Source organism: Lissotriton vulgaris, chromosome 7 (assembly GCF_964263255.1).
Source record: "Lissotriton vulgaris chromosome 7, aLisVul1.2, whole genome shotgun sequence".
Lineage (NCBI taxonomy): Eukaryota > Metazoa > Chordata > Amphibia > Caudata > Salamandridae > Lissotriton > Lissotriton vulgaris.
Window position 1 is genome coordinate 245,791,309 of NC_141695.1, and position 17,423 is coordinate 245,808,731.

Here is a 17,423-nt window from a genome sequence, read left to right on the forward strand (position 1 = left end):
TGGGTAATTGTGCATTCGTTTCTGTATGGCTTGAAAGATGTTGGGAACATTCTCTGACCATCCTCGTCAAATTCATGCTCTGCAGTAAATTTTCCTTACAAATGACTGTTTCCCTAAACAATGATCACTTCAAAGAAAAATATCACCTGCACTTTCTCTCTGAAAAGCAAATCGTCATCAAATGAAATGCGATCAGTGGGACCACATTGATTTCTGTAGGACTGAGGATTGATGATCACAACATTCATTTGTAAATTTCTTGCATATATTTTGAGGCCAACATTTATCTCTTTCTTCCTTACTGCAGATTACTATAACCCTAGGATCCAGTTGAGCTGCCTGTTATGAAGACTATTCCGATGGAGGGGGACATAAAGTTGGCTAAGATTTCAAGGGCTGGTTCACGTGCCAGGTCATCACCAGCCAAACAGCCACTCCGACTGAGTATTGAAGAAACTTGCGGGCGAGGAGTCCAAGAGCACGTGTCTGTCGAGGAATCGGGCAGTTATGATATATTCAACCCACCTGTCAATTATGGTTTGTGTGAAACTTCCTATGACATTCATGAAGGAAAAGTGCCCCCCAAACTAAAATCAGATGAACCTCAGTCAATACCCCATATCTGCGAAGTTGATAGATGATGTAGACCCGAAAGAATCCCCTAGCCCACGTCCTGAACCAGAAGCAGGGTCTTCCAAATGAAGTCATGAAGAGGCTAAACTAGGAATAGTGAAGATGGTCCAACTGGAGAAACACCTATTATCCCGGCAGAAAGAATGAATGATCAGTTAATAGGCATCGCTGATCCCTGTGAGATGTGGTCAACGTATGTTCCAAGTGGTTACCTTCAGGAAAAGAAAAAAAAGAGAAAGAGGAGAAGGAAGTCAGTGAAGAAGACGGTGGAACAGTTTTTATACAAGAGTTCCCTGGAGCTGTGCAGTAAGTTCATGAGGGTTCTGCAGTTGTCTCCTAAAATGTTCTCTGGTGAGTTCAGTACTTCTCTTTCTTCACATAATGTAATGTTGATGCAACTCATAGAGAATGATCTAGCATTAGAGGAGAGGATACACTTTCATGCTCATACCTTCCAAGATGATCAGAGGCCTTGGGCTGTTCTTGGCCTATTAATTAGTTAAGCAAGTAAACCTGTAGAGCCAGAACATCACAATAGCTTTTTTTCTGGCATTCTGACCGGCACAGAATACATTTTAGGCATGTTTGGCAGCAGGTTTGCATAATGTTGAAATGGGTGACATTGTTTCTCAGACAGGTGAGACACTGTTCCCCAGATGTATTATTTCTTATGGCAACGCAGCACAACAGAATAAAAACACAGAGCTATATTTATTACAAATGGACTGCTGATGCTGTCATCCCCATCGCTGGTGCACATAAAAAGCTGCCTAGTGTACACTTATGTCTCCGCCATGATCAAAAGGATGTGCGTAGGTTGTGCGTAGCGCACAACCTTTTGATCATGGCGGAGATGTAAGTGTACACTGTCTAGCATAAGATTTGTATGGAAAGCATACCTTCCAGCTTGTCTAGGCATTCTATGCCTAGACAAGCTCGGAAGCATCCCATGCACTGGATGTATGCTGTGCACTGCAGCACACGTGCAAAGTGTGGGTTGTTTGGAGAAATTAAAACATGTCTTCTTTTTAAGATCTGCTTCAGAGAGGCATTATTGTTTGATGCAAACCCCAGTCTGGCTATTAGTAGATCAGGCTTTGCTTAAAAAAGCAGGAGTCCACGGCCTTGCTTTACCAGCCAAGTCCCACACCAGTAATACCCTCTTGGTATAAAGTGATGCAAAACGCTCTTTGCACTAAGAAGGGCACATTTCCATCACAAAACCCCTTCTGCCCTGAAAAATAAGAACCCTTGCAAGACTTTGCGTTGCATTGCATCTCTTCACCCAGCGCAAAGACCTTAGAAATCTGGGAATTCTTTCTATATTGATTAATGTGGTGACCATCAGACTCTCTCCCACATCATTTCCAGACTTACAAAGACCTTGTTATTTGATAAAATTGTTGGAAAAAGTCTTAAATTAATCCAACCTAACACATCTGCAAAAGTGTGTTTGTTACCTGTAGGGAGGAATTATTGATAACACAGTGATCTGTAATATTATACCTGGGAGACAGAATCCCTGAAATAAATATGTCTCGAATTTCCTTATTCTAGTAGAGTTGCAATGTTTCTCGTGACCTGAAATGATAAACTATGTTGGAGCTCAATGTAATAACTTCTTACATTTGAATGGGAAATTCAAAAAGCCTGCTGGCAGAGGTAGCAGATATGACATAGGCAGGGTACCTGCAGAGCCTAATTACAGCTGCAGTTTAAACGACAGAAACGAGACCTGTCTTTTCATTCTTCTGATCTATTTTTCTAAAATGAACAAAATCAGAACAAATGAAAAATTGTAGTTGTCAGTACTATCGGTTTGATATTGACGACTTGTCTCCTGCTTCCTGCATAGAAGTTCTCAAAGTATGAGGGTTGATTGTACTTTTCACATGTAAAATAGTCCCTCGTGCATTTCAGTGGCATCACCTGCTAGTTCTTCCAAATGCAGGCCGAAAGATACACCCGAGGAGCCAATAGAAAGATGGTGAGGTTAAAGTACTCCTGTAGGCTGATCAAAGATGTGATTGACAATGTGCACAGCACAGCGAGTCGCTGAAGAATCCTGTGCCGATGGCTGAAAGGGGTGGATCTTTGCAAAATCTGTGTTTGTGATATTTTTTCTTGGCTTACATCGGAACTCCAAAGTTGGGATTGGATAAATTACAATGCTGGAGCCACTTGTGAATTTGGCAAACTACAAGCAGAAGGCGCGAGGGCAGGCACTAAAAAGTGCTTCAGTGGTGGAAAATGAGACACATCTGTACAGTGTAACCTCATCGGCAGAAGTGTGGAAAAAGGTAGGGCCGATTACCTTTTTCAGAGTTACCCGGCGTTAACCGCCTCTATTACCATTCAAGTTACCAAACAAAGAGGCAGGCGCTGGAGACTGGAAGGCAGGAAACAGAAGTTTTATTCCGACGGAGCAGAACACATCAAATCAGACAACAGGGTATCTTCTCGAGGTGCTCTAACCGCATCTCTGAGGCCTGGCCTCTTATACACAGGTTTATGATCTTTATTACAGTTTATTGCATGTGGCACATTCCTGCAAATGCTTTGAAGTATGAAAGGACATCCTAGGAATCCCCGCTTCAGGCCCATTCCCACACACATTTACAGTTGAAGTCCCCACCCCAGTCACAACAGGTGATGATTGTCGCGCAGCTGGACATTCCGCCGATTCACGGAATGTATGGGGTTGATCGGATTTCATGGGATGGGGGCTTTGATCAACTCGTGGATCCTTTGATGGGAGAAGCTTCCTACTGTACGGGGGGCAATAAACAGTATCCGCAGGGCCAGGTGGCGGCCTGGGAACGAGTAAGACAAACGGGCGCAGGGGAAAGGGGGTTTATCAAACAGACCCGGGATCATGAAAGGAATGAAGGGAGGTGTTGAGCTGGGAACAGGATGGGGTTCCGAGGCAGAGTTGTGCTGAAGAGGGGTTTATGGCCCAAGGCATGTGGGAGCGGGGGCTGTCTGCGCGCGGGGGATGCTTGCGAGGTTAGGAGAGCGAGAGAGAGACGCACTGGCTGTCGGCGATGGGCAGAGAGGCCATGGTATTTAAAATGGCTGCCGCTTATGCGCACGAATGGGCTCAAAGGGGCAAGATGGCGCCGATAATGTTGACACTGCAGTCTAGATTTTAACAGTCCTCCCTTTTCAACATATCTAGCCAGCTTGTCTACTCTAGGTCTATCTGCATTAAATTCCTAACCTCAACATCATATAGTGCTCCCATGCGTTCCTTTCCAAAGTCCACAGTCTTAGGGCAGATACAATTTGCACATAATGAACACAGAGGCGGCAGGCATTGAATTCCTAAGCAGAACCCACATATTACAACCACAGGAATCAGGATAATGGTAAACAGTCTCCAGCCCCAGTTCTTAATGGTATTCCAAAACCATCCACCAAGCGACCATTCTTCCTGCTCCTGGTGGACTTCTGACGACAGTCTGTGGAGATGTTCGATGGCTTTGTACACTGAGGGTGAATTGTCCGGTATATATGTACAGCAGCTGGACCCAATAATGCGGCATGCTCCACCACGATCCGCTAGAACCACATCTAGAACAAGGCGGTTCTGGAGAGCCACCAGGCGGACCGCATGAAGCTCGGCTGTGTTGTTTGCAAGGATACCAGCTGTGATGTTCATTGTTGTCTCGACTGCCTGAGTCAAATGTCGGATGGCACGGCTGTTTGCCATCGGGCCCCAGAGTGGAACAAGTCCCTTCATTGCATCGAGGAACTGTGCTCCTGTAGAGTCGGCTTGTTCAATGTCCTTGGCTCGTTTTTGTCTATGGTGATTCGCTGGAGCCATATAGGTCGGAGGAAGGATGAAGGAGATAAAACAAGTGCCCCCCCAGCCTTTGGGGAGCCAGGTGTAAGCTTTTGTGCCGCAAACGAAGTACATGTTTGGAGAGGATGCAAAGGAAGGTGGATCGGTAGAGTCCAAAGTTCTGGTGAAGCGGCAAGCACTGCGGCCCACCAGCTGCGTCCCAAGCCCTTCTATGCACATAAGGCCTGTGACGTTGATGACAGATAGGGCCACAGTCAGGGTGGCGGCTGTTCGCTTCCGAAGGTAGGAGAAGGTGGGTCTGGTCGGATTGTTGAACACCTGCATTTCAATTCGTTCTTTGGCAGGGATGTCCATGTGGATAGAGTCGTTGGAGGTCTGCGGGCAGAAATGTGTCTTCGTTTTGTTTCGCCACACCTCATGAAAGAAATGCGTCATGGTTTTGCTGGAGGTGGCATTGTCCTTATAGCTCTCTTGCAGGAGGATCAGCCAAGCAAGGCAGGAGCCGTGAATTGAGAAGGGTGAAGGGATGAAAGATATTGAATGTCCAGTGGCGTGGGGTAGCAACCCACAGATCCAGCAGTTAGTGGCATTGGTGGCAAGATTGTGCTGGTGCAGCAGCTGCACAAAGGAGTTGTTCCAAAACTCCTTTCGGCTTTCTCTGAGTTGAGGAGAGAGCGAGATCAAATAATGTTCCTTCATGGTGGTAGGCTGTGCTGTGGTCAGGAAGGTTTCATGAGCAGGTGCATTTTCTTCTACAATCCAGAGCGTGGTCATGAAGAGAAGGCAGAAGAGGATTGTGATAAAAAGTGCAATTGTCTTTGAACTGTGGATTCTGTCTGTCTTTGGGTTTCTGTAGCGAATTTTCGGATGTCCGGTTGCTTCCATCACCTTCTTATCGGGCGCTTCCATCACCTTCTTATCGGGCGCTTCCATCACCTTCAAGGGAGCTCGGTAGCGGGCAGAACCAAAGACCTCGTCTGGCTTTCTCTCCTGACAGCCCTTGTTGTGTTAGGCCACCGATCTGAGAATTATGACTTAGTCAATGGTCTGCTTAGCCGAAACTCTCTCCTTTCGTCGCAGGTTATACCCTTCTTTGGATGGCACGGTAGGGTCAGGAATCTTTGCAAGTTCAAGTGTCTCTGTGTCTGGGTAGCAATTCAGCGATGGTCGGTCTTTGTTCAGGAGCTCTTCCTGGGTGGTCACGTCTTCGGTTGTCGTCAGAGTTGGGGGAATCCGCTTGCAATGGTGCACATGCACCCAGGTCCGTTTTCCTTCCACTCGAAGAGCTGTTCGGGTGGTGAGGAGGACTTTCCAGGGGCCCGTCCACCGGGGTTCCAGACTCTTGGCGCGCTGGAAGTTCTTGATCAGAATGAAATCCCCGGGTTGCAGGTTGTGTCCGGGACCCCTGGAAGCGTCAGGGATGGCATGCAGCACCTGTTGGTGAATGACAGATAGAGTTTCAGTCAATTTATACAAGTAATCAGACATTAGGACGTCCGGGACGTCATGAATGGAAGTCGGTTTTGGTGCAGACCAGATGCTCATGGGTCGGCCGAAAACGACCTCATAAGGTGTCAAGTGGTGTTTGGTGGGGGTGGAACGCATCGATAGCAATGCCAGTGGGAGAGCGTCTGGCCATTTCAGTCTTGTGGTAGCCACTATCTTGGCTAGCTTTAGTTTTAGTGTGGCATTGTGTCGCTCAACAAGTCCAGAAGACTGGGGGTGGAAGACTGCGTGGAACTTCTGTTTGATACCCAGCCCCTTTAAGATGAGCTGGATAACTTCGGCTACGAAGTGGGGGCCATTGTCGCTCCATAAAATTCGACAAAGGCCGTAGCGAGGGAAGAATTCTTTTAGCAGTACTTTTGCAGTGGCCATAGCAGTGTTATCACGGGTTGGGTATGCTTCCACCCATTTGCTAAATGCACACACCACGACAAGTACGTATTTCAGGCCTTGGCATCTGTCTAGTTGGATGTACTCCATTTGCAGGACTTCAAACGGGTGATTGGGAACCCCAAACCCTCCCCGGGGTACCACAGTTCCTTTCCTGGGGTTATGTTGCAGGCATATCAAGCATTGTTGGACCAGACGTTTGGCGGAGTCTGTGATTTTGTCGTTGTGCCAAACTCTGGAGACAAGTTCAATCATGGTGGCTGATCCTATGTGAGCAGGGGAGTGTGCCATAGTCAGTATGGGAATCAGGTATGAGTCAGGTAGCAACCATTTGTTAGTGTCTTTTGTCCGCCAGCAGCCTTCATCGTCTTTCAGTCCCACCCGTGCCCATTCAGTCAATTCGTGTTGTGTGCTAGCCATTTGAATGTCCCTAATAGTGTCCCTAGCGTCGGTCCATTTTTCTGCTTGGGACCTGGTTACGTACATGCGTGTCGTCGTCCTATTTTCAGCTGTGGTTCGAGCAGTGATATCGGCTAGTGCATTTCCCTGTCCAATAATGTCTGTCACCTTCTTGTGTGCCTGGCATTTGATGACCGCAAGTCTCTTGGGGAGAAGGACAGCTTCGATCAGGGCGGAGACTAAATCTCCATGTAAGATGGGGGTGCCGTGCGAGGTCAAGAATCCCCTTTCCTTCCAAAGGAGCCCAAAATGGTGAACCACCCCGAAGGCATACTGGCTGTCGGTGTAAATGTTCGCTGTGGTTCCTGCTGCTAGGATGCATGCTCGTGTCAGGGCAATCAGTTCCGCTGCCTGTGCAGATCGTTGTGTGATGCGGGCTGTCTCTACTACAGTTCGGGCCGTGGTGACTGCATAGGCAGCTGAAGTGGTGCCATCGGGGAGTTTGATGCAAGAGCCGTCCACCCACAGCTCTCCGTCAGGGTCAGGAAAAGCCGTGTCTCTGAGGTCAACCCTACTTCTAGTATGCTCGTCCGTGAGGGTCACACAGTCATGTACAGGGGGCACATTGGGATCGTTCTCCGGTAGGGGCAACAAAGTTGCCGGGTTCAGCGTGGTGCATCTTTTCAGGGTAATGTGGGGTGCGAGCAGAGTCAGTTCGTATCCAGTCAGTCGTGCACTCGTCAGGTGTTGCGTCTTGGTTTGGTTCAGGAGGGTGTCAACTGCATGGGGTACTAATACTGTGAGAGAATTCGAGAGCACGATCCCCTCACTCTGTCGGATAGAGATAGCAGCGGCAGCTACAGCTCAAAGGCAGGCAGGTAAGGCTCTGGCTACGGGGTCAAGAGTGGCAGAGAAGTAAGCGCATGGTCGTTGCTTTGGGCCAATGGGCTGGGTGAAGACAGATAAAGCACACCCCTCCCTTTCGTGAGTATAGAGGGAGAAGGGCTTCGTGTAATCGGGGGTACCTAGGACAAGGGCTGAACAAAGGGCATCTCGCAGCTCTATGAAGGAGGATTGGCATTCAGGGGTCCAAGGGAGGAGGAAGGGGACATCTTTAGCTAGCAGAGAAAGCAGCGGTTTCACAATGAGGCTGAAGTTTGGTAACCACTGCCGACAGAAGGAGGTGAGGCCTAGTAGGGAGTGGACCTGTTTCTGAGTCTTAGGGACAGGGGTTTCAAGAATGGTTTGGATCCGGTCGGGAGTAAGTTTCCTTCCGTCTTTGGACAGAAGGTGGCCTAAGTAAGTGACCTGGGGTTGGCAGAATTGCAACTTCTTTTTGGAGACCTTGTGGCCATTTTCCGCAAGGAAGTGCAGGAGTTGAATGGTGGCTGTGACTGCTAGTGGAGTGGTGTCGGCCGCCAAAAGGATGTCATCGACGTATTGTATCAACACCACCCCATCGGGTAACTGGACCTCATCCAGTTGTCTCTTGAGGGCCTGACTGTAGATGCTGGGGCTTTCTGTGTAGCCTTGGGGTGCTCGACAGAATCTATATGAGCTGGCTTTTAGGGTGAAGCCGAAGAGATATCGGCTGTCTGGGTGGATGGGGATAGAGAAAAATTTGTTTTTGAGGTCAATGACAGTGAAGGTGGTGGCAGTAGAAGGAATCAAAGTCAGGATAGTGGTGATGTCTGAGACTACGGGGTACTGGGGTACAACTACTTTGTTGATCTCTCGAAGGTCGATGATGAAGCGGTATGCTTTCTCATCTCCCTCTCCTTGTTTCTTGATGATGGGCAAGATAGGGCTGTTGCAAACGTTGCTAACCACTTCCTCTACCACTCCTGCGTCCATCAGTGACTGAATAATCTTTACCAATGCCTTCTCGCCCTCGGGCGATATCCGATATTGTGGAAGTTTTGGGAGTATTGCGTCCGGTTGAACAGTGATGTGCACTGGGTCAATCATCATGCGTCCTACGTCCGAATCTGTCTTGGCCCACAGATACGGAGGCAGAGTGTCAAGTAGGGACGAGTCAGTGTCAGTGATAGTAAACATGCGTCGGGAAGGGCAATGTCTAAGCAGAATGGGGTTGTCGTACAGGAAGACTCGAACTCCGTCTTGGGAACATCTAATAGTCGCTCGGAAATGCTTCAGTAAGTCAAGTCCCATAATGGCGTCAGGAGTATTGGCGGAAAGCAAAAACGTCGTGTCGGTGGTATTGTTCTCTAAGTCAAAGGGGATCGGAGTGGACAAAGGGTTAGTGGAGGGCGTTCCATCGAAACCTATCGATGTCACAAGTGAGCCACACAAGGGTGCCCTTGGAATCAGTCGTTTAGATAACGCACTACATGTCACGCCAGTGTCTACCAGAAATGGAGACTTTGTACCCAGGACCTTAGCAGTGACATAAGGACCTTGCTGGTCAACATAGAGCTCGACTGGATCCCTCCCTTGCCCTTGGCAGTCCTATGCGAAGTTGTGGGCATCGTCGCAGTCAGACTGCTGGTACTGATTCTGTCTAGGTCGGTCAAATGTATTTGGTCTGTTTGATTTATCGTTAGTCGTGTCATTTGCGGGCCCCCGTTGCTGTCCTCTATTTCTCGGTCCACCCGCTACGTCCTTGGGGTCCCTATTTCTGTTCATCTCTAACAGAACCGGGCACTGGGATTTCCAATGGCCGAATCCTTTGCAGAAGGCACACTGGTCCTCGCTAATGTCTGTACGTCCAATGTGGGGTGTTGAGGTGCGGTCTTTAGGAGGTGCGTTCCTAGGGACATTTGTCTGGTAGTTTCCTTTGTATTGCTCTCGTCCTATAGTCACCCCTTGCAACTGCGCAATCATCACCCTCTCTTTTAAGTCTTTCTTCTTTTTCTCTGTTGCTCTATCGTTTTCATTTTTCTGGTGCTCGTAATATTGGGCCATCTGAAGGATAGCACCAGGTTTGGAGGCTGCCCAACTACTCTCACTGGCCTGCAGTTTCTGAGAGACCTCCGGCGACAAACCCTTAACATAATTCTGGACAAACAGATGGTGTCCAGTTGCAGTGGTCATGTCCTGGCCGCTGTAATCGGAGAACACCGTTTCAAACCGGGAGAAGTAGTCCGATACGTCTTCCTGGGGTTTCTGACAACAAGCTGTTACTATCGACCAGTCAACTTTCTTTTCTGGGATCAGGGTTTTCAATTTCTGTACAATTTTGTCTGGGAGGTCTAAAATGGATTTCAAAGGCTTCTGTCCAGGCTCTCGTTGCCTATCTATGCCATCGAGTTGTGACCAGGTATGTCCGAACAGCTCAAGGTGGTCGACTTTCCGGATTTGCTTCCACACATCAGCTGGCAGACATAACCCGAAAAACAAGTCGATGTCAGCCAGGGTCATAATCGTTGAACCTAGGGCTGTACCTAATTCAGTGTAGAAGGCAGTGGGGTTTTTACGTAAATCGGGCAGAGATTTCCGGAATGTCAGAATATCTTGCCGATCCCATGGCTGGTAGACCCAGTTGTACACTACCCTACCTCTTGCATCTTGGTGGTTGACGTCATCGTGTGTTCCTAGACCTCGTGGAGGAACCCAGTAGGGGGCAGCCTCTCTTATTGGCATCATGGTGCTAGCTCGCTCAGTGCGCGTTTCGGTTGCTACGGGTGTCGTGGGTTTAGCTTCCGATTCCTGTTCAGTGAGGTGGCGGAAAACCTCAAGCACACGCGTAAGGAGGTCCGACACATCACACTCGCCCTCATCCCCGATATCAACCTTCCTATACAGAGTTGTTAGGCTCTCGGGACCTTTGTCTCGATATCGGTCCTCATCCGCATTCAGGACATGATAACACAGTCGTACGGCAAAATGTCGTCTGTGGCTCCCTGCATATGAGTTGAACATATCCGTGATGTGCTCTTCACTTTCCTTTCTTTCTACCAGTGTCCTCACTATCTTGTCAATCCCTGCTCGCTCATCCTTGCTTAATCTGTTTGTTCTTGCGGAATCAGCTTTTCGGGTCTCTGGGTCATCTAACACTGTCGCTTGTGCTGTATCTAGTACAAGGGGTTCGGCCGGCGCGGAGGCCATGGGGACCGAAGCTGTGGTACTACTTTTGTCTGTGCTTGGGGGTAGCGAGTGCTGTGCTAGGGGTTGGGAAGACGCATATGGAGGGGGCATGTAGATGATCGGAGGACCTAACAAAAGATCATCGTTGGCTCGCTGTTTCAGGGGCAGTTCAGGATAGAGCGTAGAGGGCGTTCTAACCGGACACTGGCTTGATGTTTCTACCTCTAGTTTCTGTTTGGCTTCTTCTCTTTCCTTAATCTCTTCTTCTAATTTCTTAGCAGCTAGGTGGGCTGCCTTTCGCAGCTCTTTTCCCAGCCTACTTTCATTTCTCTTTTTACGCTGTTCGGTTTCTTTGCGCCACATGCCGAGACTATCAAGCATAGTGGGCGTTGTCTTGTGTTTCTCAAGGGCTGTTTCTAGCGCGCTTATTTTATCCTCGTCGAAGGATCCTATCCGTGGCCACTGACTTTTCTGGTCCTTCTTCGTATATTTATGCCACAGCTTGCTATAAGCTGTAGCGATCAATCCATGCTTCATGAACATGTCCTTATTAGGGGTACCTTCCTGTGGAGCCGGATGGTTCATCTCTAATAAGCGGTCCGGGCTAAACAGGCTACCAATCAGTGGGGAGAAGATAGGCATGACGGATTACAACGGGGACAAAAGTCTGCACTACCTATCTTATCACTGCGTGCAAAGACTAGACAGAATATATCTATTCTTTGTTTGCAGGCGGTGAATACCTCAAAAGAACCAAGATCGAACAGTCAATGTTCGGTCAATCAAACAATCAATGGGGAGAATAAGTAGGCACGACGGGTTACAACGGGGACAAAAGTCTGCGTTACCTACACTTTCACTACCTGCAAAGAGAGAACCTGTTCTTCCCTGTTTGCAGACAGAGAATCTCCAGAAAACAATCCGCGAACAATAGTTCGGGCCAAACAATCAATCAGTGGGGGAGGAAGATAGGCACGGCGGATTACAATGGGGACAAAAGTCTGCGTTACCTATCCTTCACTGCTTGCAAAGAGAGAGCCTGTTGTTTCTCCGTTTGCAGACAGTGAATCTCCAAACGAACCAACAAAAGAGTAATACTAGTATTATCCAAATCAAACAATCATTTCGCAATTTGAGGCGTTGACACGACCTTACCCGGACCACATGGACAGTTTCTTGTCTTCCGAATCCAGCGCCCGATCGTCCTCTATTCGTCGTGATCTTCGCGGCACTCCTGATGGTTCCCAGTCAGGACCGTAGATCACTCGAGAGAGGTCTGTTCGGAACCAGTGAAGTTCGGATGATCGGCTGTCAGACGAGGGTCTATCGGACAGGAGCTCTCCCGATCGTTGCAGTCGTTCACTCTGTCGTCAGGACCTCTCCCACTGGATCCACTGGTCGCTGATGGGCCCCACGTTTGGGACGCCAATTGTGGAAAAAGGTACGGCCGATGACCTTTTTCAGAGTTGCCCGGCGTTAACCGCCTCTATTACCATTCAAGTTACCAAACAAAGAGGCAGGCGCTGGAGACTGGAAGGCAGGAAACAGAAGTTTTATTCCGACGGAGCAGAACACATCAAATCAGACAACAGGGTATCTTCTCGAGGTGCTCTAACCGCATCTCTGAGGCCTGGCATCTTATACACAGGTTTATGATCTTTATTACAGTTTATTGCATGTGGCACATTCCTGCAAATGCTTTGAAGTATGAAAGGACATCCTCGGAATCCCCGCTTCAGGCCCGTTCCCACACACATTTACAGTTGAAGTCCCCACCCCAGTCACAACAGGTGATGATTGTCGCGCAGCTGGACATTCCGCCGATTCACGGAATGTATGGGGTTGATCGGATCTCATGGGGTGGGGGCTTTGATCAACTTGTGGATCGTTTGATGGGAGAAGCTTCCTGCTGTACGGGGGGGGCAATAAACAGTATCCGCAGGGCCAGGTGGCGACCTGGGAACGAGTAAGACAAACGCGCACAGGGGAAAGGGGGTTTATCAAAAAGACCCGGAATCATGAAAGGAATGAAGGGAGGTGTTGAGCTGGGAACAGGATGGGGTTCCGAGGCAGAGTTGTGCTGAAGAGGGGTTTATGGCCCAAGGCATGTGGGAGCGGGGGCTGTCAGCGCGCGGGGGATGCTTGCGAGGTAAGGAGAGAGAGAGAGAGAGAGAGAGACGCGCTGGCTGTCGGCGATGGGCAGAGAGGCCATGGTATTTAAAATGGCTGCCGCTTACGTGCACGAATGGGCTCGAAAAGGGGCAAGATGGCGCCGATAATGTTGACACTGCAGTCTAGATTTTAACAGAAGGAACAGCCTGGCTGTCTGCTTCTGTGTATGCCAGTGCATATGCTGGCCACTGTGAGTGCAGAAATGTGGAGCAAGTGTAAGTAAAGCAGAGAGAGGCAAAATTATGCTATATAAGCACCTGGCTCACATCAGCAAGTATTTCAAACGAGGTGGCGGCAGGTAGAGCTGTTGACGCTTGCTCATCATAAGTCTCACAGCGCTCTGAAGTGGTTGTACAGCGCCACGTAGGCACTTGTAAAGCAGTGGGGGGGGGGCAATCAAGCAGGCTTCAGGCCTAACAGACTTCTGCTATCTTTGTGCTAGTTTTATCCCACGGTACTGGCCCATTTTTCCATGAAATACTCTGCTGTTCCTATTAAAGTCCAAAGGGAGAACCTCGTAGCCCCTTGTAAAGTGGCTCGCCAACCACTGCCTGTCAGTGGCCAGCCATTTAAGGATTGTTGCTTCCCCTGCCTATCCCGAAAATATGCCCAGCATAAGTTGGGACATGCCAAGATGAGGTTTGGCTTGCTGCTTTTAGAGTTGCTGGTAATTCGACTCAGTTTGAAAATCCAAATAAAACAAATTGTGACGCATTTTGCAGTTTGAAGTCCTAAACATTTGCTTAGGAGCTACACCTTCCAACACCCATCTCCTTTGTGCTCGGGGTTTAACTCTGGCTGAGAGACAAAACACTTTCAGGGTTTCACTTATAGATCGAAATTGACAAACCACTACAAAATGTGAACACTGCAGTAACTCAGTTCTTTTACAGCAAAACTTTACATGCACTTTAATTTGTGAATTAAGTAAGAGAAGAGACATGCAAATGGTAAAATGCAGCCGAATGACCACAAAGACATGCTCTCCTTTGTGACTCAAAAACAGTGTTCTGGCAAAAGAGTACTCGGGTCGCAGAGATTGAAACTGCATCTGATAATGATAATATGTATCAAAATCTGTGTTTGCGATTTTCTATTAGCGATTTTTTGAGAATCGCTATTTGAGAATTGCAAAACGGGATGTATTAAAAAATCGCTAATATTTAGAGATTTCTTAGTATTCCTTAATTGCCATTAGCAAATTGCGAAATCGCAATTAAGGAATACCTTCCCATGAATTCCTATGGCCCAGGGGACCCATAGGAATTAATGGGAAGTCGTTCTTAATTTGCGATTCGCAATTTGAGAATAATTTCAAGGATGCAAGGGTGTCATAAAGACACCCTGATGCACCCCTGAAATGAGCATGTATGTGCGCCACATGGCACTTTGAAAAATGCCAAAAAGTGCATTATTGAAAGAAATCGCAAATTACCACCAACTTGAAGTTGGAGGTAATTTGCAATTTCCGAAGGAGAAATCGCACAACTTGGGTGCTTGATACAAAGCATTTAAGGAATCGCAATTTGCAAATTTTTTGATTCCTTAATATTCGAATGCGATTTTACTTATACATTGCATTTTGTGAATTTTTTGTCCAAACGCTGTTTTTTGTGAATCGCAATTAAGTCAAGTCAAGTCAAATTTATGTTTATTTAATCATAATATTTAAACAAGTACAAATACACAGTTAACAATTTTAAAATATTCTTCAAAAGGGATAAAAGGAAGTATTTACAATTAGAAGTGTTCCTCAGCCGATTAAAAATCATCCACACATTATATCCTTAACTTAAAAGCAAACACCAAAGACTATCGTTTTTAGGATGGTACTTACTCTTTAAAGGTTATAAATACATTAAAACAACCCTTTTCACTTAAACAGTCTGTATAATTCAAAAAATTCCTAAAACGTATTCCCCCCTTGCTTGGAATCTCTGTACTGCCTTTATATAGTTCCCTAGGACAATTGCAATTTCGATAGAGGGCATATCTGTAAGGAGATTGACCGCCTGCACCCGTGTTCTTATATCATATTTTAGAAATATTGGGCGCAGCCATAGTTTACGCAGTTCTAATATAATTCGGCAATCTAACAGGATGTGCACTATATCCCCTTTTGTGCCCAGGCCACATTTACAGTTCCCTTTATGGTCTAACATTTTCAGTTTAACTTCTTTATTTATCAACCAAAGGTTGATCCCGATTCTCATCCTCAGTATCTCCTGCCTATACCAGCGATTTGGAAGGATATCCAGGTAGGGAAACCAGTTTTCCTTTGACCAGGAATGCATCATAAATTCTACTGATTTTTTCTTAGATAGATATTCCATATCAGCCCTTCTAGAAACTGATTGCCCATTTATTTTCAAATCGCTCTTGGTATAAACTATTTGTTGGGATTCTTGGCACAACTCCACCTCTAAACATTCACATGCCTGCACCATTTTTTCCCAGCACGATTTTGCCCATTTTAGGTTGCTATTTTGAACCTCTTTCTACACCATTGTGCAATTTTTTGGCCTTTTACGTTTTCTAAACGTTTCCAAAATCTAACCACCATTGTTCGTGCTTGCACATTCCAAGATTTTGTTCCTATTTCGGTTCTTATTGCTTCAACCATCGAGGATTGAGGGAGGGATAAAAGGGTTTTCAAACATTTCCCTTCCTCCAGGTCCCAGACTCCCTTACCGCTCAAATAAAGGATTTCTGCACCGTAGAGGACTTGCGGGGTGTCATTGCACTAAAGGTTTTTAGTAATGTGCGGTGGGACATATCCCCGTAATCCCGGTTAAACATTTTTAGACCAGAGATTGATGTGTATGCTTTTGCTTTTTGGGCTTCCAGATGAGTGTGACAGTTTATATTTATTTGCAGCCACTGATTTCAGCTCTTAATCAGATGGAATGTCAGATATACAACTATGCAGACGACACACAGATTGTCATTCAAATTGAGGATTCGCATGGAGCGCAAGCCAGGCACATTTAGGTATCGATATTCATTAACCATTTCCAATTTAAGATCATCTAAAAAACAAGTAAACTTAATTACCTTTTTCCCAAAGCATAATATTTTTGTCTTGTCTAAATTGACTGTTAAAAATGCTCTTGCGCAGTATTCATTAAAGGATTTCAGCTTTCTTTGGAGACCTAACTCAGTCTGGTCCACTATTACCAGGTCATCCGCATATAAAAGACATGGCACCTTTTTCCCATCCATTTTTGGGCTTGCACTACCCTCTACCTCTAAACAGGCGGGTAAACCAGAGAGGAAAATAGAGAATAACTGTGGGGCCAGAACGCAGCCCTGTCTCAGGCCATTTGCTATGGATATTTTTTGCGTTAATGACCCCTCTGTATCCCTAATTACCTAGGCCCAATTACCTCGATGTAGTTCTTTTATTATCGCCAACAGGTGTTTAGGTATATTTTTCTCGGTAAGGATTTCCCATAGGCAATCCCGATCTACTGAGTCAAACGCTGCTCGGAAGTCAACGAAACAACAGCAAAGCTTGCCATTTTGTTCCGTTGACTTCCTCGCCATTGCCCATAGTGCAAAGCAGTGGTCAATCGTGGAGTGCCCTTCTCTAAATCCTCCCTGTTCAACAGGTATAATTGAAAACTCCTCGACCCAAGTATTTAGTTGATTTAACACAATTTTTCAGAATACCTTCTCCCCTATATCTAGGAGGTTGATCAATCTGTAGTTTTGTGGTCCGTCCATACTACCTTTTTTATGGATTGGCCTGATTACAGAGCCTTTCCAGTTCAGTGGAATTAAGCCTTCTGTTAATATTATATGGAACATCTGGGAGAAAAATCTTGCCCACAACTTTAGCTCTGATTTTAATATTATTGCGGGGAGATTATCAGGCCCTGCAGCACGACTTAACTTCAGTTCCCTTATTGTGTTTTCTACTTGTTGTTCGTTAAAATCTAGCTTTAAGTCTTCTGATATTTCCTGCCAGTGTAGGGACTCTGTGGCTCTTTGGCCCCAAACAACTCCCTTAGATACCCAGGCTGCTTCACTGACGACACATTTCATTTCTCCATCTGTTTGGGCGGAAGCTGCCTTTACCACTTTCCAAAATTGTCTTAGATTTTTATTTTCAATTGATTCTAACAGATCCATCCAGCATTTCTCTTTGTATGACCTTTTTGCATCGGTAACCATTTTTTAAAGTTCGGCTTTCAACTTATTTAAATATTTTTGTCTTTCTTTATTGTAGTTTTTCCTTTGTCTTCTTGATACTGCCCTTATCTCCCTTTTTTTAGATTGGCAGTCAATAGAGAACTATTTCGCTCGGCTAACTAGGATTTTTGTGCCCTTTCTTTTGTCCTTTTTTAGTTCTATTCTAAGACACTGAACTACTTGGGCTATCTTTTCTATGAACCATTCCAGGTTTTTACTCCCGAGATCTTCTGGTTCAACTTTCAGTTGAAAGGCCTTACATTTTTCTTGATACTCC

At 46.5% G+C, this 17,423-nt stretch overlaps 1 pseudogene; it reads left to right on the forward strand.

Annotated features, from left to right (window-relative positions):
* The first annotated feature begins 317 nt into the window (after positions 1–317).
* Positions 318–17,203, forward strand: LOC147701299 (uncharacterized; annotated as a pseudogene).
* Positions 17,204–17,423: the final 220 nt, after the last annotated feature.